General features: G+C 45.4%; 1 protein-coding gene across 1 annotated transcript in view; it reads right to left on the reverse strand.

Annotated features, from left to right (window-relative positions):
• VPS8 (VPS8 subunit of CORVET complex) overlaps positions 1-27,002 on the reverse strand; it is a 361,642-nt gene that overhangs the window by 276,764 nt on the left and 57,876 nt on the right. The window lies entirely within an intron of this gene.

The following is a 27,002-nucleotide window of genomic DNA, read 5'->3' on the forward strand; positions in this document are numbered from 1 at the left end:
TTGTCCTATAATTTTAATAGGACCCATTGTGCAGTGCAGTGAAAATTTAAAGGGGCGATGGCTTGTAAAAGCAAACTTGCCTTTACAAGCCATCGCCGCTTTAAATTTTACCTGCAAAGTCGCCAATTTCCGGCGACTTGCAGAAATCGGACATTCATACATTTACCCCCATGTCTATTATCAGTATAAATGGAAAAGCAGGGAGGCACTGACAATAGAGGCTGGAGTGAATGTTATCTGGTCCATTGCCTCCATGTAATACATCACCAGGCTGATATCCCAGTCCTTAAGTTCCATGGAATTTGGAGAAAATGGTACTAATTTTATTGAAGGTCCTTACCAGGTAGCTCTGTGTTATTTTACCAGCTTTAATTTTCTTGGATCCACATTAGTAGTTTTTGCTTCTCCCCCCCCCCCCCCCCCACAATATTTCAGTCCCACTTTCCGCTTGCCAATGGAACAGAGGAGCTCCACTACCCAATCAGATGGCTTGCTGTGTTCACTCAAGCAGTAAGCATTAACTTACCCCCACCCCTCTGGGGGTCTCCCCATCATCCGCGCCATTCCTCTTGGGCTCTGGCGCCTGCCGGTCTTCCCTCCCCCCTCTCTCTAGCTGTGCTCTGAGCTTACTGAGTTACTGTGCTTATTGTTTACTGTACCGTGCCGTCCCACCTTGTACTGTACTTGTTTGTCCCTGTACGGTGCTGCGGACACTGAGTGGCGCCTTATAAATAAATAATAATAATAATAATAATACATGTAATCCCTGTGTAACACTCCGGTCCCACAGATAGTACCTGTCTCGTTACCTGCAGTTCATTCATCTGTAAACTGCCATGTCCCAGCATCAGACATTCTTCAGTTCATTCATTCAGCTATATTCAGATCTGTGCAGGTGCAAGCCTATTGCACTTCAGGACCTCCTCCCTCTTTTTCATTGGCTAAGCACTTCTGGAGCACTGTTTAAACCTCCTGGATTCACCTGTCTGATGCCTGTTCTTCAAGCTCACTTCCTGCAGCCTGTGTTTCTGGTTCCTGTTCTCCTCGTGGTTTGCCTGTGTTCCAGTCTGCTCTCAGTTCGTGGCCTGTGCTGAACCATCACTGCTCCAGTACCTCTCTTACCATCTCTAGTGTACTTCATCGTGACAGCTCCGGTTCTCTCATCACTACCACTCAGAGCCGCAATTACACCTGTGACTCCTCAGCTGCTATCATGAGTTACCTCCACTACTCCAGCCTGCTCTCAGTCTTTGGCCGTGTTGAACTATCGCTGCTCCAGTACCTCTATTACCATCTCCAGTGTACATCATTGTGACAGCTTCAGTTCTCTCATCGCTACCACTTAGAGCCGCTACTACATCTGTGACTCATCAGCTGTTACCACGGGTTACCTCCACTACTCAAGTCTGCTCTCAGTCTCTGGCCGTGTTGAACTATCGCTGCTCCAGTACTTCCATTACCATCTCCAGAGTACTTCATAGTGACAGCCTCTGTCCTCTCCTTGTATACCACAGAACACCTATTCTCCTAGTGACTCATTGGCTGCTGACCATCAGCCTATATTATTGTTGTGCCGGTATCTATACCACTCGTCTGTGGATTCCATCGTCTCCATCCACTTCACCTGGCTCCCCCACATCGTTCTGCTATACACTCACTCACGGGACCGCGACCTGCAGATTTGGTGCAGCTAAGACCATACCTCCTTGTGGGGGTTCCTGGTGAAAACCACCTGTCTGTTAGACTCCGCGCCCGTGGGTGGGCCTAGCCATGTTCAGCAGAGCCTAGGGATCAATTTCCTGTAGCCAACCATGACACCCTGCTTGCTTGGTAGTGGTAGTGTGTTCTCTTACCTGATATTACTCTTAGTTCAACCATGAGCTGTAGCAAAAATATGTCCATGCACATGCAGGTTTGATAACAAGAACAAATGTATTGCAGATGCAGGACGTTATAGATGGCACATTTACCACCAATGGAAAGAATAAACACCAAGTAATCTTTGTTGGATAAATAAATTATATACGTTTTATTTATAGTCTCAATATAGACAGTCTCTTCTCTTTACTCTTCAGACACTTTGTAATACATATCACATTGCACCAGAGCCGTAACGAGGCCGGTGCGGGCGGTGCCGCCGCCCTGGGCGCAGTCCCAAGGGGGCGCAATGGCCGCCCACACCGGCCTCTGTGTGAGGAGTGGAATTGTTTTTTTAATTAAACAGACCTCAGATTCAGACTGCCGGCCGCACCCACCCTTCTGAACTCTGCCCTCTGCCTCAGCGTCTGATGTCATGACGTTGCTAGGCAGCAGAGAAGCAGAGAGGAGCCAGGCAGCGACGGCTGGTCAGGAATAAAGAAGGTAAACTTCAAAGCAGGGGAAGGGGAGTGTGTGTTGTTATTATGGAGGGAGGGAGGATGTAAGCTGCTATTATGGGAGGAGGGAGGGGGGGATGTAAGCTGCCATTATGGAAGGAGGGAGGGGGGATGTAAGCTGCCATTATGGAAGGAGGGAGGGAGGAGGGAGGGATGTAAGCTGCCATTATGGAAGGAGGGAGGGGGGATGTAAGCTGCCATTATGGAAGGAGGGAGGGGGGGATGTAAGCTGCCATTATGGAAGGAGGGAGGGGGGGTGTAAGCTGCCATTATGGGAGGGGGGGTAAGCTGCCATTATGAAAGGAGGGAGGGGGGGATGTAAGCTGCTATTATGGAGGGGGGGATGCTGCTATGCTTTATGAGGGAAGGGGGGGTATGCTGCCATAATGTGTGAGGGAAGGGGGGATGTATTAATATAATGTGTGATATGAGGGTAGCGAGGTTGGGTGTCTTAGTACATGGGTGGGAGGTAGGCTATTAATTTAATGGTGACGTTTAGGTGGGGGCTAATTATTTAATGGGTACTATTTTATTTGTGGGGTGCTGGTGGGTCAATTTAATTTATTGATGGGGCTTTTTAATTTAATGGTGGGGTCTATTAATTTCAGGTGAGGTATTTATCTGTATCGCAGTCACAAGAATGCTCTCTGTATTGTGTGGCGGTTATAGGCATGCTCTCTGTATAGTGTGGCGGTTACAGGCATGCTCTCTGTATAGTATGGAGGTCACAGGAATGCTCTCTGTATAGTATGGAGGTCACAGGAATGCTCTCTGTATAGTATGGAGGTCACAGGAATGCTCTCTGTATAGTATGGAGGTCACAGGAATGCTCTCTGTATAGTATGGAGGTCACAGGAATGCTCTCTGTATAGTATGGCGGTCACAGGAATGCTCTCTGTATAGTATGGCGGTCACAGGAATGCTCTCTGTATTGTATGGCGGACACTAGGAGGCTCTTTATATTGTATGTGTGTGTGTGTGTATATATATATATATATATATATATATATATATATATATATATAATTATATAATTATTAATTTCATGTGATGGTGATAAGGGGGCACAATGTGATAAAGATGGCTCCATGGCACGGTGTGATAAAGGAGAAACTGTGATGGAGGGCACAGTGGGATGAAGGGGCAGTGTGATACAGATGGTACCGTTACATTTGTGTTTTAATTTGTTTCAGTGAGTTTTATTTTAATAACCAATTCATTTTTTTATACAGCTAGCATGTGATAGCTGCATTTAAAGTACTTTGATTCTATGGAGGCTTATTACATAAAGATCCTTACAAAGCCAGACCGAGAAGAATGGGGAGGGATGGGGTTTCAGTGCGGTCTAGAACTTGTAAAGCGCTAGCCACGCCCCCACAGTAGGTTGACCACGCCCACTCGACGATTGACACTCCCACTTAGATGGGGGGTGCCAGTTACCTGTCTCGCCCAGGGCACTAAAATGGCTAGTTACGGCACTGCATTGCACAATGCTATTTTTGCAGAATAAATAGCTTGTTTTACAGTTACATTTAGTAGTATATATCACTTTTATGACCTCCCACACATTATCAGGCTTATTGGAATTTTACACCTTCACTTGTGCCCAAAGGTGACACTAATTGGCTTTGGAATTGTCTCTTTCTGCTTGTCTCTCTCCTGCACTGCAGCTTCAGAGTAACTGAATCTTGTTTACCCTAAGTCCACTTACAGAACACACTTGGTTGATCCTGCTGATCGTGGCAGCATGGATTCCTTAGGCTGGGTACACACTACAGGTTTTTCACCTGATTATAAATGAATGTTCTGTCCGATATCGCGTTAGTATGTACACTCCAACAATCATGTTTTATTGTTGCAAAGCACATTGTATCGTTTGATTTTATAAATGGACTAAAAATTTCTATAAACAATGGAATGATGTTTAGGTAAATTCTACAGTGTGTATGCACTCACGTCCAGCAGTGTTGGCAGATCTCCATAGAGTTTACAGAGTCACAATCTTTTGAGCTAATGGTTATGACAGATGAAGAGCACAGATCTGAAGGTAAATCTTGTAAAACGTATATATAGTGTGTACGCATGAATCGGCATGCTGATCGGAACTTTCAGTCGTTGGAAAAATCGTTAACGATATCGCATTGGGAGAACATTTTCTGTAGTGTGTATCCAGTCTTACTCCCTGACACACTGTATTATTTAGACAATGTCACAAAATTACAGCCTGAACATAAATGTGTATATCTTGAGTTGCACCTACTGTATTTTAAGATACAAAATATAGGGTCAGAATGTTGCTAAATCAAAATAGGCTTAAAGCATACTTGATATGCCAGTCATCATGATAACTACCAATAAAGTGTTAATTTTTAACCCTTGGATTACTTCAGGAAAGAAGAAAAGAGGATTCCTCACAATATAACCGTGGAATAAAGAAGGAATTGGAATTTATTTATAGTATTTTTTTGATGGCGTGGTCTATTAATTATTTGTTTCCTGTGTTCCTACAGGCTTTGGCTGCTATGCAGCACAGGGCTGGGGCAGCACACATTTTCTTTGCAGGCCTGATACCCTATGGAACTTAATCCTGTGCTGAGAAGGCTGGGGATAGTTCCCACTATGACAGGAGTATACCATGCTAAGTGTCTCCCTGTTATAGTGTGACAAGCCCAACCTAGTGCTATTTGTTTGTTAATTGTAATTATTTATGCTTTTTAATCAAATTATTTTACTTTTGTTTTTTTAAACATGTAAGGATACATACTGGTGATCATCATCATCACCACATATCTTTACACCAGAGCTTGGGTTAACGCAAAAGATACGCCAACTCAGCATAGGCTGTTATCTCCAGAGAACATGCCACAATCACGTGTGCACATGCTTACTATTAAACAGGCGTAGAGTGGCAAGTGCAACTTTCGCTTTATTTATGCAAAATATCCTGGCTATATATATATATTTCACATTGTTTTACTGTGCATACATCCAACATGGAATCAGGCCCTCAATCATCATATATGAACGCTCCAGCACCCTTGGATTCCAACTCAGTCTTAATTAATTTTTAACTGCAACTATTGAACAGCTAATCAGAGTTGTAAGAAGTACAGTGCAACATGTGTCTCTTTCCAAGTCACAAAGCCAAGGGACAATTGTACCGCCAGCTTAAGTTTATGATCAGAAACTATTACTTCCCCTTGAATTCCATGCTGTGCATGAACAGAGCCTCAGGCTACATTTCAGCACAATGAAAAGGACATAGAATAGCAGCAGCACCACCATCAAATCCTTGTATAAGTAGATTATTTATTTATTTAATTATAAACATATTGTTAGGAGGAAATACGTTGAGAGTCACCTCTTATTTTCAAGCATGTCCTGGATACAACACGTACATTTGTGACCAGGTTACATACAGACAGAAGGCAGTAAACATCACAAAATTGCTTATAGAACACAGTTACAGAAGCTTTGAAAGATCTTAGATAGGGAGCAGTTTCAAGTAACTCAGGTAGGTTGTTCCAAAATGAGGAGCTTGATAGAAGTAGAAGTTGTAAAATGTATCAAATTTGCCAATGTGAATTTCAGGGACTGTACTATAAACTACATCTCCATAGTCTATAATAAGTATTAGCAACACTTGTGCTGTACAAGTCATGGGAGTGCTCTAGACACGGGAGTCAAGACATAATTTGTCTCTATTGAGTAATCCCAAATTTGAAATAAATTTTAAATGTCAGGATGTCTAAGCGCAGACCATACAAAAGGCTTGTATCAAGCTTTAAACCCAAACTTTTATATATGAACACCCATATCAGATGTGTGGATACTGTTTTATCAGAGTTCAAAAACAGTTTGTTTTAGGTTATCCCTTGTTCCACCTGGGAGAAATCAGATTACATTACATTTTCAAGGTCAGAGAAATCTGAGCTTTATACATAAAATATATTGTCATCCACACAGATGTATGTTGATTTGCAGGCTGCAGGTAAGTAATTTATAAAATGGAAAAGAGTCCACCAGAATAGAACCTTGATGGCAGTGGCAAAACAACCAAGGAATGCACAAGCATTAGTACTGTTGTCAGACCAGCGCTGTTTCATTCTTATTGATGCTAGCACAGGAGCGTTTTAAGAAATAAGTGGGCCTCTATGGGGAAGTTCCTAATGACCTAATCCTTCAGTCACCTCTACAGTTTTAAAACTTGGTCCTTAATGTAGGAGAACGGTGGCCATTTTTTTTTGTAGCAGACCTGTTTCAGTGTGCTAAATAGGAGCTGCAATTTTCTTGTGGCACACCTCCTGTGTGCTATATAGAGGCGGCCATTTTATTTAGCAAATGTCAAAGGTTATGTCACAGGAGCAGAATGGGGGCTGGTGCAGCGGATTAATGGGATTTACCGGGCACCCCTCGCCACCGAGCCTCATAGCCATTGTATCCCCAGTGATAGATATAGTTGCGATCCTCCATTATGGTTGCCATTTATGAGATTGAGACTCAATAGAGCAAAATCAGTGTTATATATGTAAATAATGTTATCATTCTTTATTGTTGTATTAAGTAAACCTTTCTACATTCCAAGATACAAACTTTATTTCTGTTTTATCAAAAGTGGAATCCTTTACACTTGTGGGACATTTTGTGGTATCAGTCATCACCATACCGATCTCTTTGGCAATAACTGACTAATTTCCATAGTTTTCACTTCACCTCATGCCAGACAGTGAGCCATGGAGGAAAATAACTATTTTAATGGTGTATGCTACCATATATTGACTATCCCTGTGCAAAAAAAGGTACTGTTTGGGGTAACTTAAGGCATCAAATTTTAATTTTCTTTTAACCTTGTTAATAATTAAAAATAATTTGAGGAACATAACACTGAATGTAGCAAAGAAAAGCCTTGTTAATAGAATATCCATTATAACAAACTAAATGGAGTTGTTCATGTGAACCTCTTAAATGAGGGAGAATTGTCATGTTTGACTACTGGTTTCAAAATTAAAGTTTATTACCAAGCTGGCAGAAAAGAGAAATACCCATTGCAGCTCCTCATTTACCGGTGTTTTGGATTACATCTGCCAGAGAAGAAGGAGGACTCTATTTCACCACCTCTATTTCACCACAGCATAAAAGATAGAGAATAATAAACTCCCACCGGTCGGCTACCTCTCTTTCTCATCCCTTCTCCCCCTTCCTCCCGTCTCTCCGTCTCATCCATGTGTCTGTCTGTCTTCCCCTCCCTTTAGATTGTTCGCTCCTTTGAGCAGGGCTCTCCTACCTTCTGTTTCCATCACTTTTAACTGCGCTCTCCAGCTACTCAGCTCACCTCCTCTCAGTCCCTCTGCCCTCTGTCTCCTCTCGCTTCTCTCCGCTCCCCTCAGTGACTCTCAACCTGTCATCCGTGCCCACCCTCTTGGGCCATAGTTACCTGCCTGTACTCACTTTTCCCCTCCCTCCCTCTCTTTCATGCTGTGCCTGAGACCCCAGAGTTATAGTGCTTACTGTTACTTGTACTGTGCTGTTTCACCTTGTACTGTGCCATTGTTTGTCCTTGTACGGCGCTACGGATACTTTGTGGCGCCCTATAAATAAAAATTAATCATAATAATAATAATAATAATATGCCTTCTATCTTGAAGCTACCCATCTAAATTTCTGCCACTTCCATTGAAAACTAGAGTTTACAATGGACTGTTTACATGTTTGATGATTTTATAGTGCTCCTCATGTGAGTGTGTTTTAATTATTTTTATCAATTAAATAAAGGGTATTATGCAAGATTTTCTGTTTTTTTCCCCTTGTTATATGAATCTGTGATTTCACTTGGGGGTATATTTACTAAACAGCGTGTTTCAAAAAGTGCAGATGTTGCCTATAGCAACCAATCAGATTCTAGCTGTCATTTTGTAGAATATATTAAATAAATGATAACTGGAATCTGATTGGTTGCTATAGGCAACATCTCCACTTTTTCAAACCCACAGTTTAGTAAATATGCCCCCTGGTGTTTTCGTAAATTTGACCTTTTGAGCTGCATTACTGGATTCCAAAGAACAAACTCGAGAAGATATTATCCACATTCTGTAAAACTATGAAAGGTGTTTTGAGTGTAATCACACAGTATGGGGGTGTAATAAGGAGGCTGTCAGATATCTATTCTGATTCTCGCGTCTTTCTGGTGGAAGCTGTATCTCTACTGAAAATAAAACCATTAGTGTTGTTTTAACATTTATATACCTGGGTTTACCTATCCCACCCTTTTTATCTGTTCATTAGAACACAAGTTTGGAGGTGTCTCATAGAGTTAAAGAAATACTACACTATAATACTTATCTCTTTTTTTTCCTATTGCTATTAGAGATGTTCACTGACCCCCGCGTTCTGGTTTTGGTTTTGGATCTGGATTAACTTCATGTTTTGATTTGATTTTGGTTTTGGCAAAACCGCCCTTGCGTGTTTTGGTTTTGGTTTTGGATCCCTATTTTTTTCTAAAATCCCTATTTTTTTTTTAGCTAAAATAACGTAATTTTGCTTTTTTCCCCCCTACATTATTATTAACCTCAATAACACTAATTTCAAGTCATTTGCAGTAACTTTTGACCACCTCACAGATTACAATATTATTTTCATACACTTTCAAACAAAGACTGCAGCGACCCGGCTGGATGCTAAGCGACAGAGCAATGACACAAACACATGGCAGCTCATAGCACATCTAGTAAACATTTCCACACAGCAGTAGCAGAAATGAAAAGTGGCGCAAGATGGAATTGTCCTTGGATCATGAAATCAGTTATGGTCCATTTGATCGCTCCACCCATTCCTTGGATAACTGTGGTAATTCTACAGCTAATATATGCCGACGAGCGCTGAACCCCCCCTTCCCCCCATAGTTATGCGTGCTTTTATCAGACCCAGATCAATCCAGGGTGCCAGACAATGCACTAAAAAGAGCCATTGAAATTCACAGCAAAAATCAAGTTCATCACTGAGCATTCGAATCGGCTCCAATTCCCAAAAAATTATAATGTAGTTAGGTACCTTTGACAAAAAGTGCAGATTACAAACTCTTTGTGCAATACTGATGAAACAGCAGCAAAGTGGAAGGTAATACATATACACGTCTATTTAGACATCCATGTTTACATTACTTCTGCAAACAACGTTGTTCTTTGTTAATAAAAGTGTTGTCTTTATACCGTTCAAAAAAATTAAAAACAATCCTCCATTATTCTTTGGATATTAATAGTTGATAGTAGGATCAGGTGAAGTTACAGCAGAGGTGTCACTAATTCTGGTCAATTATTTTACAGTAGACAAGACCAGGGGCTAGATTTACTAAGCTGCGGGTTTGAAAAAGTGGGGAAGTTGCCTATAGCAACCAATCAGATTCTAGCTGTCATTTGTAGAAAGCACTAAATAAATGATAGCTAGAATCTGATTGGTTGTTATAGGCAACATCCCTACTTTTTCAAACCCGCAGCTTAGTAAATCTAGCCCCAGATGTCAAAATGTTGTGTTCAGTCATCTGCATCATCAATGGGTGTCTAAGATTTTTGCAAAGCACATAACAGCATATAGCACTTGTAGGTAACATTCGCACACAGCAGTAGCTGAAAGGAAAAGTGGTGCAAAATGGAATTGTCCTTGGGCCCTCCCACCCAGCCTTATGTTGCATCTTAAAAAGGACATGCACACTTTAACAAACCAAGCACTTCAGCGACAAGGAGTGCCACTTTTGACGCTGATGTGCTTGGTTTGTTTGGGCCCCACAAAACAAGTTAACGATGGCTTTGAGGCACCTAAGTATAGTGCTGTTAATGAACTCTACTGTGGCAAAATGTTGCTGTCATCATCCCCAGCCTTATCCTCACGCTCATCAGTTTGTACATCATCCTCACACATTATTCATCACCACTGGAATCCACCTTAACAGAAGTCTCAGTATTTTGATGTAAGTGGCGGGAAAGGCCTTCCTCATGGTAATTGAAGTTCATTTTTATGAACATCATATTTTCCACATTTTGAGGAAGTAGCCTCCTTCGCCGATCGCTGACAAGGTTCCCAGCTGTGCTGAAAACTCTTTCCGAGTAAACACTGGAAGGTGAGCTTAGGCAGTGCAAAATGAGTTGGTACTTAGGTCTCCAAATTCCCTTTTTTTCCTCCCAGTATGTAATGAGACTGTCTGATGTGTATATTTCTATGCTGTCGTTAAAATAATCGTCCACCATCCTTTGGATGTTGATAGTAGGATCAGGTGGAGGTATGGCAGAGGTGTCACGTTTTTTGGTAAATTCTTTTAGACTAGACCAGGGGGTAAATGTATCAAGCTGAGAGTTTTCCGGCGGGTTTGAAAAGTGGAGATGTTGCCTATAGCAACCAATCAGATTCAAGTGTTATGACTGCCTTTGTTTTGTATCTGGCAGCAGTACCTATAATCCATCAGAGGTCTAGCTCCTGAACTCTGCAACATGCCTGAAGGAGTTAATCCCCTTGTCTGATGCTAATTAGAACTGCACCTGTTGCACTGCTTTAAGTACCTGCCTCTAGCTGTGCTCTGCGCACTTCATCCGTTGTTCCGTATGACCCCTGCCTGTACCTTGGACCTTGCCTGCTTGTCTGACACCCCAAATCATTTGCCTGTACCTTGGACCATGCTGTTTTGCCTGTTGCCCTGACCTTTTGGACAGACTTCTGGACCTCGCCTATTTGCTTGATCTCTGCCTGGCTATTTGGATTTGTTTGTCTGGTCTCTATTTGATCCCTGGACTCTGTCTGTTTGCCTGGACAGCCTTGTGCCTTCTGGACTGGGGTAAACTTATTATACTTGTTCCTGCTATTTTACTATACAGTCTATTTCGTAACCTGTTATCCGTGGGTTTGAGTTATCTTTGTTAACATATTTACCTGAATAAAGACACTTTGCCTTACACTTCCGTTGCTCTTCGTGAATGCACTGGGATTCATAACATCAAGCTATCATTTTGTAGAATGTACTAAATAAATAATAGCTAGAATCTGATTGGTTTTTCAAGCCCATCGGAAAACTCTCAGCTTGATACATTTACCCCAGATGTCAAAATGTTGTGCTGAGCCATCTTCATCATCCCAGGGTCTCTTGGGAAAGCCAAGTTTTTTCCTAGCAGCAGTTGACTGAGAAACTGAGAGAGGAGACGCTGTCCTGTCACGTAACACTTGAGCTGTCATCTTGCTCACCAGGAGCTCCTTGCATCTCTTCAGATCTGTGCCAGTTGGAAACAAAGAGAAGACATATCTCTTAAACCTAGGATCAAGCACAGTCACCAAAATGTAGTGATCCGATTTCAAGATTTTGATAAATTGACCCTGGCGAAGCGAATAAACTACTTGATCTACAAGTCCGACTTTCTTAGCGTAATTGCTTTGTTTAATCTCTTCCTTCAGTTTCTCAAGCTGCTTTTCCAAAAGTCTAATTAAGGGAATCACTTGACTCAAGCTAGCAGTGTCTGAACTCACTTCACTGGTGACTACTTCAATTGGTTTCAGCACCTTGCATAACACGGAAAGTAATCTCCACTGCGCTTGAGTAAAATACATCCCCCCTCCTTTCCCAATGTCATGGCTTGTGGAGTAAGTGTGGATGGCTTTTCACTGTTACTCCATCTGCAGAAGCATATACAGGGTGGAATTCCACTTTGTCAACACCTCTTGCTTCAGTTGGTGGCAGGGCAAATTAAATAATTAACTTGCTCTTGTAGCTGCTGCAGCAATCTCCTACATGCTATTGCTGAATGCCGGAAATGTCCAGATATTTTATGGGCCACAGACAGCATCTCCTGCACGTTTCTGTTATTTTTAAAAAAGTTCTGCACCACCAAGTTTATTGTGTGAGCAAATCAGGGAATGTGATGGAATTCACCCAGCTGTAATGCTCTCACAATATTGCTGGCAATGACATATCCTGAGGAGAGTCCAAATGGGATAAGCCATGTTGCAATGACATCCCCTAGTTTTTGTAACAGATTGTCAGCTGAATGCCTCTTAGTGAAGCTGGTGATACACAGAGTAGCCTGCCTTTGCAAAATGTGACGTACTTGGGTACATGCTGCTGCTGTTCCACACAAATATCCCCCTCATCCTGTTGCAATTCCAAAGTGGCATCCTCAATTTGTGTATCACCGGCTACACTTTGGCTGTTCATGCACACATCTGCAGAAATGCAGAAAGGGGCCTTCTTTATGGGTACACTATCAGAAAGGTCAGGATTACACATAGCACTCGTGGATAGACTTTCCTCAGGGATTTCTGTCATTTCTGAATCTGAACATACATTTTCATCTAATGCCTTACTGTTTTCTTCCAGCTCATCTTTTAAACGTAAAAGTATTTGGACACCACTTTTGGAGTCCGAATGACAAGGTCTTTCTTGATCATGACTGACCTTACAAGAAGATGCCTCAGTGACAGATGCAGAACTAGCACTCATAGAGAAAGGCGAAGTCCTCATTCTTTCCTTGCCATTGCGTGTGTAGAATGGCATGTTGGTAATTTTATTTTTTTCTGCAGATAACTTTGCCTGGATTACAGGTCGCTTTTTCTTGACCAAGGTGAAAGGTGTGTTTTTGAGTTTTTTTCCCTGACATAAAAACATTATGTACTTTAACATAGGCTTTAGCAGATGGTGTAGAGGGATTACTATTGTTATGGTACTTCTTTTTCAATTATCAACGTCCTTCAGCTTGCCTGTGATTTATTATAAACCAGTTAACTGTGAGTCCAGTAATCAAGACACACACACACACACACACACACACACACACACACACACACACACACACACACACACACACACACACACACACACACACACACACACACACACACACACATATCCTTTAAGATTCTGAGCTGAGGTCATTTATTTTGCATAACCTTTTATAGAGCTTATTGCATCCCTACATTAATTATTCATCCCAAGTCTTTTAAGAATATAACATATGTTGCTGCTAGGTACAACATAACATATTCAACAACACCCCCAGTCCTTATTTGGATATCAGTAGTTTTCTTTCCCACATGAACAGTCAAGTGTTGAATTTCTTTATCTCTATTCTTCAGTTCCCAACCTGCGATGTTGTGGGGGGGACAACCAACTTTCATGTTTCACTGATACTAACAAGGCCACAGCTGTAAATTGGTTCTTAGAACATCAACTGAGTTGTCTGTTACGGTTACACAACTCAAAGTGTTTTTTCTATATTATTACCACCATTCTGCCTTGTAAGCCTCCTAAACCTCCACACTATCATCATGACTGATCCCAGAAGCTGCTTGGTGATTCTGGTCTTCTGTGTACTGTGGTGAATCCATTTTGATAACACAGTACAATGTGACTGCAGATTAAGAACAACACTGCCAGCCCTATTATTTGTATTTCAACAATTAGCAATGGAGCAATGGAGCTCTCCTCTTTGTGTGTTACCTCTATAACACCGTACAATTTGACTGCAGATTTAGGCCAAGACTGCCAGCCCTATTATTTCTGTTTCAGCAATGACAATTAGTAATGAAGTAATGGAGCTCTCCTCTTTGTGTGTTACCTACATAACACAGTAAAATGTGACTGCAGATTTAGAAGACCAAGACTGCAAACCCTATTATTTATATTTCAGCAAAGACAATTAGCAATGGAGCTCTTCTGAATGTCACTGGAGACTTTGAAGAACATTGCTACCCCTCCTCTTTCTTTTCTACCTATGACCAGTGTCGAACTGGGGCATGAAAGGCCCACCAGCGGACTGTAATGCTAGGGGCCCACCAGGGGGGGTGTGGCCAACCATCACAGAGGCGAGACCAGGCACTAGAGGGGGAGTGGTCAGCCCACAAATGACAGCTAGCACCAGTGCAGTAGTGTACTATATAAAGAATGCAGTGTGTGTATAACGAGTACACAATCTTGACCTGCACCTTAGATTGGGCAGAACAGTCACCAAATATCGGGATTATCCCACTAGACCAGGCTTGGCTAACCTGTGGTACTCCAGGTGTTGTGAAACTACAAGCCTCAGCATGCTTTGCCAATATATAGCAGCCTATTGCTGGAAGGGTATGCTGGGACTTGTACTTTCACAAAACCTGGAGTGCCACAGGTTAGCCAAGCCTGCACTAGACTCAGAACATTTGACAGACTGTCCCACCTGTTCTTGTCACTTTTACCACCTGTGGCTGCTGGTTTCTTTAGTTGCGGCTTGTCTGGATCCTGGAATGTTGAGGGCCCTATTTGGAAAAAATAATGGGTACATTTAGAAAATTCCAACCAGCTCCGGCGTTAAATCAATAGGACCCACAATTAATACTTAGGCCTTCCTCCAGCCCCAACATAAAAGTAATAGTATTCCCATTTAATAAACCTATTTCCCTCCCTCCAGACAGCCCCTGCAATAAATTAATCACATTTAGGTATAATAAATATACCCGCAACCGTCACTGCCATTAAATAATTCTTATTCACATTTAACAAATATACCTCATGCTCCTCAGATTCAGCCCCGCGTTCAACTAATAACGCCCAAACCACCCCATCTTAAATTAATAGTCCCCACTATAAAATTAAATTGCCCCATCTTCACCCTACAAAGAAAATAGCACCCATTATTTAGCCACCACCTACCACACACACATTACATTGCCACAAGCCCGTTGTGCCATCACACACACATTACTGTGCCCCTTCATCACCATGCTGTGCCTCCTTATGATCACACTGCGCCCTCCATGCTGCATTTGCTCCCCCCTTCATCACCCTGTGCCTCGCTGCTTCTGCTCCCCCCTTCTCCTGGCCCCCCTTCACACTCTGGCATGCTGTTTCTGCTCCCCCTTCACTCTGCCATGCTCCCCCTTCTCTGCCATGCTCCCCCTTCTCTCTGCCATGCTCCCCCTTCTGTGCCATGCTCCCCCTTCTCTCTGCCATGCTCTTCTCTCTGCCATGCTCCCCCTTTACTCTGCCAAGTTCTCCCTTTACTCTGCCATGCTCCTCCCTCTCTCTGCCCTTGCTCCCCCTTCTATGCCATGCTCCCCCTTCTCTCTGCCATGCTCCCCCTTCTCTCTGCCATGCTCCCCCTTCTCTCTGCCATGCTCCCCCTTCACTCTGCCATGCTATCCCTTCCCCTATCACTTACCTTTTCTATCTGCTTCTTCCTTTTCTTCTCTTCTGTCTTGCCGGCGCTCCTCCGTGCGAGTCGGCGCCGCGGTCACGTGAGTTTTGTTGTTTTTTTTTAAAGTTTCTCGCTCCCCCCAAAAACGAAGAGGGGAGCGATTCAGGGTCAGGGCCTACCGGGGGATAGCCCGGTCCCCTGGCGGGCCAGTCCGACCCTGCCTATGACGCTGCCCAACTGCACTAGAGACTGCCAACAACTGTTCTACCCCTTCTGTATCCCTCTGTGAAATGGTGCTGGATAGCCGTGGAGGGCGGTACTTATAGAATCCAAAACTCGCGAGATCCGACAACGTAACAACGACGTTCTGCCTCATTTTGCCTCGTATTCAATTTAGAGGGCGCACGAAATTACCGATATTCGCATCTGCTAAGTTCTGGTGTGTTCGGTTCTCGGGAAACCGAGCCTGAGCATCTCTAATTGCTATACACTCTCAATTTGGAAAAAAGGAGCATTCAAAGAGAGGAGTCCTGAAAGCAACGGAGACTTTTTTTTAAAAATCTTATTCTCATTTATAAAGTGTATAAGTCAACGCATATAATTAACTAATTAGTATACATTTATTTATTGTGTTTATGTGCTATAAATGATGATTATGATAAATTCCTCTTCTGAGGTTCTGACTCTACTAAATGAAGTTATACGAGAATTCAGATTCATACAGCCACAAGTGCTTTAGTGAGTTCAGGCACTGATATGACTGATATCACTAAGTGATAAAGCCTGTCTTGCAGTCGGCATTCCAATTCTTCCCTAATGGGGTTTGAGGTGAAGGTTCTGTGCAGGCAGTCAAGTTCTTCCACACCAAAACCTAGATACCATTTTTGATGGACCATCCTTTTGCACGTGAGCATTATCAAGCTTCCCAAGCTGTAGCCACACAGAAGCACACAATTCTGTAGAATGTCATTGTTTTCTGTAAGGCCAGGCCAAACCATGAAAAGAGCCCCAGACCATTATTCCCTCTCTACAGGCTTTACAGTTGGCAGTACATTCATGTAGAAAGTGTTCTCCTGGCATCCGTCAAATCCAGATTCGTCCATCAGATTGTCAGATACTGAAGTGTGATTTATCACTCCAGAGAACGCATTTCCACTGCTCGAGAGAGTTATGGTGGTATGCTTTACAACACTCCAATTGACGTTAGGCATTACCCATTGTGAGTTGAGGCTTGTGTGTGGGTGCTTGGCCATGGAAACTCAATCCATGAAGCTCCCGATGGACAGTTTTTGTGCTGACTTTGCTTCCAGAGGCAGTTTGGAACTCGTTTGTGAGTGTTGCAACGATTTTTGCATGTTTCTCACTTCAGCACTCGGTGGTCCCATTCTGTGGACTTGTGTGGCTTACTGCTTCTCGGCTGAGCTGTTGTTACTCCTAGATATTTCCACTTCACAATAAAAGCACTTACAGTTGAATGGGGCAGTTCTAGCAGGACAAGTTATTAACAAACTAACTTGTTGGAATGGTAGCATCCAATGTGAGTTCTACGTTGAAAGTCACTGAGCTCTTCAGTATGACCCATCCTATTGATAGTATTTGACTATGTAGACTGCATGGTTGTATGCTTGACTTTGCACCTATTAGAAGTGGTGTCCATGTACATGTAGTATAATATAAAATATATATATATATATATTTTTATAAACAAAACATGTGGGTGTTAGGAACCCCTCCAGCCGGCACAACACAACCCGGAGTCTACTCTGCCAGTCAGGTGTTCACTGGAGCCCCTGATGGTGGGGACAGACTGGGCTGCAGACTGACAGAGGGTCGTGAAGTGTGTACCGGCTGGGGAGAACCCAGGCAAGAAGAGTCAGGTCCACGCAGAGGTCAAAGGCCGGCAGCAGGTAACAGTAATGATGAAAAAGCTGAGGTCAGAGGTCACAGGCAAAGTAGCAGAACGGGTAAACAAGCCAAGGATCAGGGTCACAGGAAACACAAGCGAAGTCCAATACGAAGCCAAGGGTCATACACGGGAAGTCAAACGTAGATACAGGATACAGGAACTGGAACAAGCAGGTCAGCAGACTGGAGCACAGAAGCTATAACCGGCAATGAGGCAGCAGACCTCATTGCCTTAAATACCCAGCTGAACCAATCACAGGTTGAACACACTCCTGCAGGTTAATAGAGCAGTCACTAATAGAGCCAATCAGGGCTTGCCCCTGGCCTGCACAGTTGCAGGCTAATGCCTGTAATTGCCTCCTATAATCTGCCCCTATTAATTAGCCCACAGGCTGTAGAATCGCTGCGCCCGGCTTCCTCCTATTGCCGGGACGCAGCTCTGAAGCGTCTGCTGGTTGCCCCGGCAACGGCCGGGTTATGGCCGGAAATGACGTCCCGGTCGCCATGGCGACGGCCGGGACGCGGGTGAGTGAGTCGCGGCGGCTGGGCACTGCCGCGGCTCGTAACAGTACCCCCCCCTTGAGGAGGGGTCGAGGGACCCCGACATCCTGGTTTCCTAGGGAATTTTTTGAAGAACTCCTCCAGTTTCTTTGGGGCATGGAGTTGTCTCCGCGGAACCCAAGATCGCTCTTCTAATCCGCGATTCCTCCATTGTATAAGGAAATGCACCTGTCCTTGAACATTTTTAGAATCAAGGACCTTTTGAATCACGAATTTTTGTGGCCCACTGGAACCTCTCCCAGGCACACTTGAAGACTGGGCTTGACCAGGATAAAGCACTGGCTTCAATAGAGAACAATGAAAGGTGTTTGGAATTCTTAACGAGCCTGGAATTTTTAACCTAAATGCGACGGAGTTCACCTGCTTGATGATAAGAAACGGCCCGATGAACTTAGGGCCCAATTTCTTGCAAGGTTGTCTGAGCCTGATATTTTTTGTAGACAGCCAGACTTTCTGGCCAACCTTAAGGGAGCAGGGGGTACGGTGTCGGTCCGAAATTTTTTTTGCAACAAGTGAGGCTTGTTTTAAAGATGAATGTACTTTCTTCCAGACAACTCTGAGATCCCTGGCAGTGGAACGGATCTCCTGGATACCAACGGACTGGAGTGAATACAAAGAGTTAGATCTGGGGTGGAAACCATAATTGCAAAAGAACGGAGAGGTTTTCGTGGATGAGTGACAGGAGTTGTTACAGGCAAATTCTGCCCAGGGCAACAAGGAGGACCAGTTGTCATGGAACTCCGATATGTAGCATCGCAAGAACTTCTCCAAGGACTGGTTAACCCTTTCAGTCTGCCCATTTGACTGAGGGTGGTATGCAGATGATAAACTGACCTTGATTCCCAGGAGGGTACAGAATGATCTCCAGAACTGCGCTATGAACTGGGAACCCCGATCGGAGACGATGTCTGTAGGGAGTCCATGGAGGCGGAAAATGTGTTGAATGAACAAAACTGCCAAATCTCGAGCAGTAGGCAGCCTAGTGAGTGGAATGAAGTGTGCCATCTTGCTGAACCGGTCTACCACGACCCAAATGGTATTGTGTCCCGCAGAGGGTGGCAGATCGACTATAAAGTCCATGGACAGATGTGTCCAAGGTTTACCAGGGGCGGCCAACGGAACTAACTGACCTACCGGGCGAGTCCTGGGAACTTTGTTCCTGGCACAAACTTCACAGGACCGGACGTGACTCTTGACGTCAGCAGACAGAGACGGCCACCATACAGTACGGGAAAGGATTTCCAGTGTTTTGTAGACTCCAGGATGCCCAGCAGTCCGACTGTTGTGTGCCTCAGCAAGGACTGTCTTCCTTAGATGAACTGGGACAAACAAACATCCTGCCGGAGTGTTATCAGGAGCCAACCTCTGGAACCTTTGTAAGGTACAGCTCAAATCTTGAGTTAATCCGGCATGAATCATAGACACAGGAACAATAGGCTCTGAGCAGGTGACCGGAGCATGATGTGCCAGGAAACTTCTAGACAGGGCGTCCGCTTGAATATTTTTGGAACCAGGACGATAGGTGATAATAAAGTTGAACCGAGTGAAGAACAGCGACCACCGAGCCTGTCGGGGGTTCAGACGTTTGGCTGACTGTATATACTGTAAGTTCTTATGATCCGTTATAACGGAGATCTGGTGTGCAGCGCCTTCCAACCAGTGTCGCCATTCCTCAAAGGCCCATTTAATTGCCAGCAATTCTCGGTTTCCCACGTCATAGTTGGTTTCCGCTAATGAGAACTGACGGGAAAAAAAGGCACATGGATGTAAGCGGTGGGTCTGGGGGTCTTTTTGTGACAAGACAGCCCCAGCACCGACGTCAGAAGCATCTACCTCAAGAACAAACGGTACCCTAGGATCCGGATGTCTGAGAACCTGAGCAGACACAAAAGCTTTCTTCAGGGTTTTGAATGCATTTATTGCCTGTTGTGACCAAACAGTTGGATCACCTCCTTTGCGGGTCAAGGTGACAATAGGAGCCACGATATCAGCAAAGCCGCCAATAAACCTCCTGTAGTAATTGGCGAATCCCAGGAATCTCTGGACCGCCTTGAGGTTATTCGGTTGAATCCAATCCAGAATTGCTTGGACCTTGGTTGGGTCCATGGAGAAACCTTCTGAGGAGATTAGATAACCGAGGAAGGATACCTTCTGGACCTCGAACTCGCATTTCTCGAGTTTCGCGTAGAGGTGATGTTCCCGTAATTTCTGTAGGATTTGTCTGACATGACCCTGGTGCGCAGACAACGATTTTGAATATATGAGGATGTCATCAAGGTAAACAACAACAAAGTGTCCCAGGAACTCACGTAACACCTCATTAATCAAATCCTGAAATACGGCAGGAGCATTACTCAGGCCAAACGGCATGACCAGGTATTCGTAATGGCCCGAGAGCGTGTTGAACGCCGTCTTCCACTCATCACCTGCTCTAATACGTATGAGATTATAGGCTCCACGAAGATCAATTTTTGTGAAGATAGTGGCTCCTCTTAATTGATCAAAAAGAACGGAGATGAGGGGAAGGGGGTAGGTGTTCTTAACCGTAATAAGGTTCAGCCCTCGATAGTCGATACAGGGTCTGAGTCCACCGTCCTTCTTGGGTACAAAGAAACACCCTGCTCCTACTGGGGACTTGGATGGCCTGATGAAGCCCTTCTCCAAGTTTTCGTCAATATACTCCTGCATGGATTTGGTCTCTGGACCGGAGAGAGGATACAAGCGTCCCTTGGGTAATTTAGAGCCCGGGATGAGCTCAATGGCACAGTTGAAATTGCGGTGCGGTGGTAGTGTGTCAGCAGCCTTTTTGGAGAAAACATCCCAGTAGCCATGATACTGAGAAGGGAGCTGCTCCGGAATAGACTGAATAATACGTAGAGGTAGTGTCAAGCAAGACTGTGTACAATGGGGGCTCCACTGGACAATTTCTCCTTTTGCCCAATCCATGACGGGGTTATGGCAGGATAGCCAAGGGTGGCCCAGAATTAAAGGAACCGATGGACATTCGATAAGGCGTAAGACTATGGATTCCGAATGGAGAGCGCCAACGTTCAACTGTAGTGGTGGGGTCTCCCAAGTAATCTTGCCTCCTGGCAACGGACTACCATCTAAGCCACATACCGTAATGGCAGATTGGAGTTTAATCCGCGGAATCCCAGCAGAGCGGGCAAACTCGATGTCAAGGAAGTTGCCAGCAGCTCCACTGTCAATGAAGGCTGATAGTTTCGTAGAACGAGCACTGAACGTGAGCTGTGCAGGGACCAATAGTGCATTTTTCTGGGAGACAATTTGTAGACCTAAGTGAACTCTCCCCTCGTTCCTTAGGCATGCTCGTTTCCCGACTTGTTTGGGCAAGAACGGGAGAAGTGGCCTCTTGCGCCACAATATAAACATAAGCCTTGTGACCGTCTCCTGTCTCTCTCCTCAGCGGAAAGACGGTATGCTCCCAATTGCATTGGTTCCTCACCATCCTGGGAGATAGGAACGAAGGCGGATGGAGGTGATGACGTTTCCTTTTCAGTTTTCCGCTCTTTATATCTCCTGTCAATTTTAATGGAGAGGTGCATCAGATCCTCCAGAGAGCTAGGAGACGGGTATTGCACTAGCGAATCTTTAATCTGTTCAGATAGGCCGACACGGAACTGACTACGTAAGGCAGGGTCGTTCCATCCACTGTCAGGTGACCATCTACGGAATTCCGCGCAGTATTCTTCTGCCGACCGTCTGCCTTGTTTCAAGGACCGTAGGTGAGCTTCCGCGGAGGCCACTCGATCCGGGTCATCATACAGTAAACCCAATGCCTCAAAGAAGGAGTCTACGGACTGCATGGCCGGACTGGTCTGTGGCAAAGAAAACGCCCAAGACTGGGGGTCACCCTGTAGAAGGGAAATAATAATCCCAACTCGTTGCTGCTCTGAACCGGAGGAGCGGGGTCTCATCCGAAAATAGAGCTTGCAGCTCTCCCTGAAGTTCCGAAACAAGGTTCTATTTCCGGAGAACCGATCCGGTAAATTCATTTTGGGCTCACAGATGGGATCTGGAGGAGATTGTGAAGCTTTTGTGGCTTCTTCTTGAACAGACATACGCTCAGCCAATCCCTGCATCATCTGATACAAAGACTCAACATGGCCTGCTAGGGTTTGTGCCGGAGACGGTGTGGATCCACTTGCATCCATCCTAATCTTGTCTCCGTGAGTGGGCCGGTTATAATGTTAGGAACCCCTCCAGCCGGCACAACACAACCCGGAGTCTACTCTGCCAGTCAGGTGTTCACTGGAGCCCCTGATGGTGGGGACAGACTGGGCTGCAGACTGACAGAGGGTCGTGAAGTGTGTACCGGCTGGGGAGAACCCAGGCAAGAAGAGTCAGGTCCACGCAGAGGTCAAAGGCCGGCAGCAGGTAACAGTAATGATGAACAAGCTGAGGTCAGAGGTCACAGGCAAAGTAGCAGAACGGGTAAACAAGCCAAGGATCAGGGTCACAGGAAACACAAGCGAAGTCCAATACGAAGCCAAGGGTCATACACGGGAAGTCAAACGTAGATACAGGATACAGGAACTGGAACAAGCAGGTCAGCAGACTGGAGCACAGAAGCTATAACCGGCAATGAGGCAGCAGACCTCATTGCCTTAAATACCCAGCTGAACCAATCACAGGTTGAACACACTCCTGCAGGTTAATAGAGCAGTCACTAATAGAGCCAATCAGGGCTTGCCCCTGGCCTGCACAGTTGCAGGCTAATGCCTGTAATTGCCTCCTATAATCTGCCCCTATTAATTAGCCCACAGGCTGTAGAATCGCTGCGCCCGGCTTCCTCCTATTGCCGGGACGCAGCTCTGAAGCGTCTGCTGGTTGCCCCGGCAACGGCCGGGTTATGGCCGGAAATGACGTCCCGGTCGCCATGGCGACGGCCGGGACGCGGGTGAGTGAGTCGCGGCGGCTGGGCACTGCCGCGGCTCGTAACAGTGGGTAGAATTTTTTAACTAGAATATCTTTAGTAATGTTATGGAGAGTCAGAATCAAGAATTGGACACAGTATTTTATTTAAAGCTACAATGTGTGTAATATTCTACAGACCAGTGTAAAGTTGGCATCTTGTGTTTTTGCACAATGACAATACAGAGGGTCCAATGTCAGGTGGGGAAGTAACGTTTGACTTGGTATGATGGTCAAACACTGCAATTTCACATGTTGAGAGTTTCTGAATATCCTAAGTATTTTAACTAGCAACAGTTTGTATGAAATGGATTGTCAATGTGTCTCAAGCTTCTCCCTAGATCCCATTCATGGTTTTTTTAAGCATCTTTCTTTTTCATTAATACTCTCATTAAAAATTGTGTATATTTATTAGTTTCCAAACCAAATAAACAAATACAATATACAAACAAAATTACCCAACCACCAATAATACTTGTGCTATATTATATTGAGAAGGAATAAAAGAAATGGACATTGACATATATGCACCCCACCAGTAAAACTGTATAACATTGTAAGACTATAGAAGAAAAAATGCAACGACAGAGAATATATATAACATTAAGTGCGTGACAGGACCACATCATTCCAGCACAAAGCGGATTATTATTATTCTTATTAATTTTTATTTATAGGGCGCCACTAGGTGTCCGTAGCGCCGTACAGGGACAAACAAAGTTACAATACAAGGTGAGACAGCACAGGACAGTAAACAATAAGCACAGTAACTCGGTGAGCTCAAAGCACAGCTAGAGGGGCGGGGGAAGGGGAGAGGGGAAGGTCCTGCATACGGCTGATCCCTAGAGGGAGGGCCCGGATGACAGGGAAACCCCCAGAGGGGAGAGGAAGGAGCGAGAGGGGACGGGGGGGACGGGAAGAGGGTCTTCAAGGAGGAGGGCTAGGTAGCTGGAGAGCCGAGTTAAGAGTGGTGAGGACAGGAGGAGAGATGACCCTGCTCAGAGGAGTGTACAATCTAAGGGGTGGGGTAGACAGACAGAGAGACACGGGGGAGAGAGGGAGAGATAAGGGAAGGGGAATGAAGGGGAAGAGGTAGAAGAAAAGGTAGGAAATTAAGTGGGAGACTAGAAGGCTTTAAGAAAAAGGTGGGTTTTTAGAGCCCATTTTAAACTGGACAGATTAGGGGAAGTTCTGATAGAGGGAGGGAGCTTGTTCCAGTGGAGGTGGGCAGCACGGGCGAAGTCTTGGATACGTGCATGGGAGGTGGTGATCAGGGGGGAAGAGAGGCGACGGTCATTGGTAGATCGGAGAGGCCGGGATGGAGCATGAATAGAGAGGAGGGTGGAGATGTAGGGTGCAGTGGAGTTGGCGAGGGCCTTGTATGTAAGAGTGAGGAGCTTGAAGAGGATTCTGTAGGCGAAGGCGAGCCAATGAAGGGATAGGTAGAGGGGGGAGACAGACGAGGAGCGGCGAGAAAGGAAGATAAGCCTAGCGGCTGCATTGAGGACAGATCAAAGGGGAGCGAGATGAGAGTGGGGGAGGCCAGTAAGGAGGAGGTTGCAGTAGTCCAAGCGGGAAATGATCAGAGAGTGAAGAAGACAATTGGTGGCATCTTGGGAGAGGAAGGGCCGGATGCGAGCGATGTTATGCAGCTGGAAGCGGCAGGATTTAGCAAGAGAGAGAATGTGGGGGCCAAAGGAGAGAGAGGAGTCGAGGATGACACCGAGGCAGCGAAGTTGGGGGACAGGGGAGATAGAGGTGTTGTCGACAGTGATAGAGAGGTCAGAAGGGGGCGAGGTGTGAGAGGGAGGAAAGACTATGAGTTCAGTTTTGGCGAGGTTAAGTTTGAGGAATCGAGAGGACACCCTAGAGAGGAGGGAGGGAGAGAGATCAGGAGAGAAGAGAGTGTCGTCAGCGTAGAGGTGGTAGTTGAGGCCGTAGGAGCTGATGAGTTCACCCAGGGAAGAGGTGTAGAGAGAGAAGAGAAAAGGTCCCAGGACAGAGCCCTGGGGGACTCTGACTGGAAGGGTGGACGGGGGGAGAGAGATCCAGAGGTGGTGACAGAGAAGGATCGGTCAGCAAGGTAAGAGGTGAACCAGGACAAGACTAGGCCGGAGAGGCCAAAGGACTGGAGGGTGTGGAGGAGGAGGGGGTGGTCGACGGTGTCAAATGCTGCAGAGAGATCAAGGAGGATGAGAAGGGAGAAGTGGCCCCTGGCTTTAGCAGAGAGGAGATCGTTGGTGACTTTAGCTAGGGCCGTTTCAGTGGAGTGAAGGGGGCGGAAGCCAGACTGGAGAGGATCAAGGAGGGAGTGTTCGGAAAGGTAGGAGGAGAGACGACTGCAGACGAGCCTCTCGAGAATTTTGGAGGCAAAGGGGAGAAGTGATATGGGGCGATAGTTAGAGGGAGAAGTAGGGTCAAGATTAGGTTTCTTGAGGATGGGGGATACGAGAGCATGTTTGAAGGAGGAGGGGAAGATGCCGGTGGAGAGGGAAAGATTAAAGAGGTGAGCGAGGTGGGAGCAGGTGGTGGGGGAAAGGGAGCGAAGAAGGTGGGAGGGAATGGGATCCAGAGGACAGGTAGATGGGGGGGGAGGATGAAATGAGAGAGTGGACTTCCTTGCCCGTGGTGGGGCAGAAGGAGTGGAAGGGAAGGTGGCTAGGGGGGGAGTACTGAAAAGTGGGGGGGTGGATGAGAGAGTGGAGGAGGAGATATCAAATCGGATGGCTTCAATTTTAGAGGAGAAAAAGGAGGCGAAGTCGGAGGCAGTCAGGGTGGAGGGGGTGGGAGGAGGGGGTGGGGCCAGAAGGGTGCTGAAGGTGGCGAAGAGGCGGCGGGGGTTAGAGGATTGGGAAGAGATGAGGGATTTAAAGAAAGATTGTTTAGCGAGTGAGAGGGCAGAGCTGTAGGATGAAAGGATGAATTTAAAGTGGAGGAAGTCATCCAGGGAGCAGGATTTTCTCCAGTGGCGTTCAGCGGTATGGGAGCATTTTTGGAGGAAGCGGGTAAATTTGGAGTGCCAGGGTTGGGGTTTGGAACAGTGAGGGTGGACGGAGTGGGCAGGGGCGATAGCATCCAGAGCAGAGGTGAGGGTGAGATTGTAGAGGGAGACCGCCTGGTTGGGGCAGGCCAGGGAGGAAAGGGGAGAAAGGAGGGTATCGAGAGAGGAGGACAGAGAGGCCGGGTTGAGAGCGTCGAGGTTGCGAATGGACAGAGTAGGTTTGGGCAGGGGGAGGGGAGCAAGGGAAGAGGAGAGAGAGAAGGAGAGGAGATGGTGATCGGATAGAGGAAAGGGAGAGATGGATTAAAAGCAAGTTAAGATCTAGGGGCCCGATTCATCAAAGTTCGCAAACGCATACGCATCTGCGTTGCATACTTTGAGCGACGTAAACCGAAATAAGCACCTCAAACAGCAAAAACACACCCCCATGTGGTCTAAGGGACGGAAATAAGCAGCGCAAACGTTAGAAAACACACCCACCTGCGGATCTTTAAACATGCTACACGCATAAGCGACGGCTCTCAACTGATTGACGACAAGCCAAGCAATGCAAACCTCACGCCCACTGTGGGAGGGACCCAACAGTTTGTTTACACACAACACAACATAAATGCCTGGGGCTTATTTTTACGACATAGCTCTCTACTCATTAATCACTGACAAATAACAATGATGTGCAACACTCTGGACGGTTGTTTTTCCTTTGCTACTAATTAACCTAATACACACTTGTCAAAAACACATTGCTCACGATCTGTGTTTAGGATTTCTTCGATTTCAAGTCGCCGTATAGTATGCAAAATGCATGCACATGGCTACATTAAAAACACATGAATAACGAATGTATTAAAATGTATGTGGTGTGAATACATCTTTGCCTTTTCAGCAAAATGAATGCATAGCATACTCTTCCATAAAGGATACACACAAGAGTGTATATACAACCTCCACACAGAGGAAGGGTTTCTGTCTGGATTACAACTCAGGAATGACTGTATGCAAATGGGGACAGCTACCCGCTACCCCAACCTGAGACATGAAAATACACAGACAACACCAACAATACAGCATGCGTGCTACACAGAC

This window comes from Mixophyes fleayi, chromosome 7, assembly GCF_038048845.1.
Source record: "Mixophyes fleayi isolate aMixFle1 chromosome 7, aMixFle1.hap1, whole genome shotgun sequence".
NCBI lineage: Eukaryota > Metazoa > Chordata > Amphibia > Anura > Limnodynastidae > Mixophyes > Mixophyes fleayi.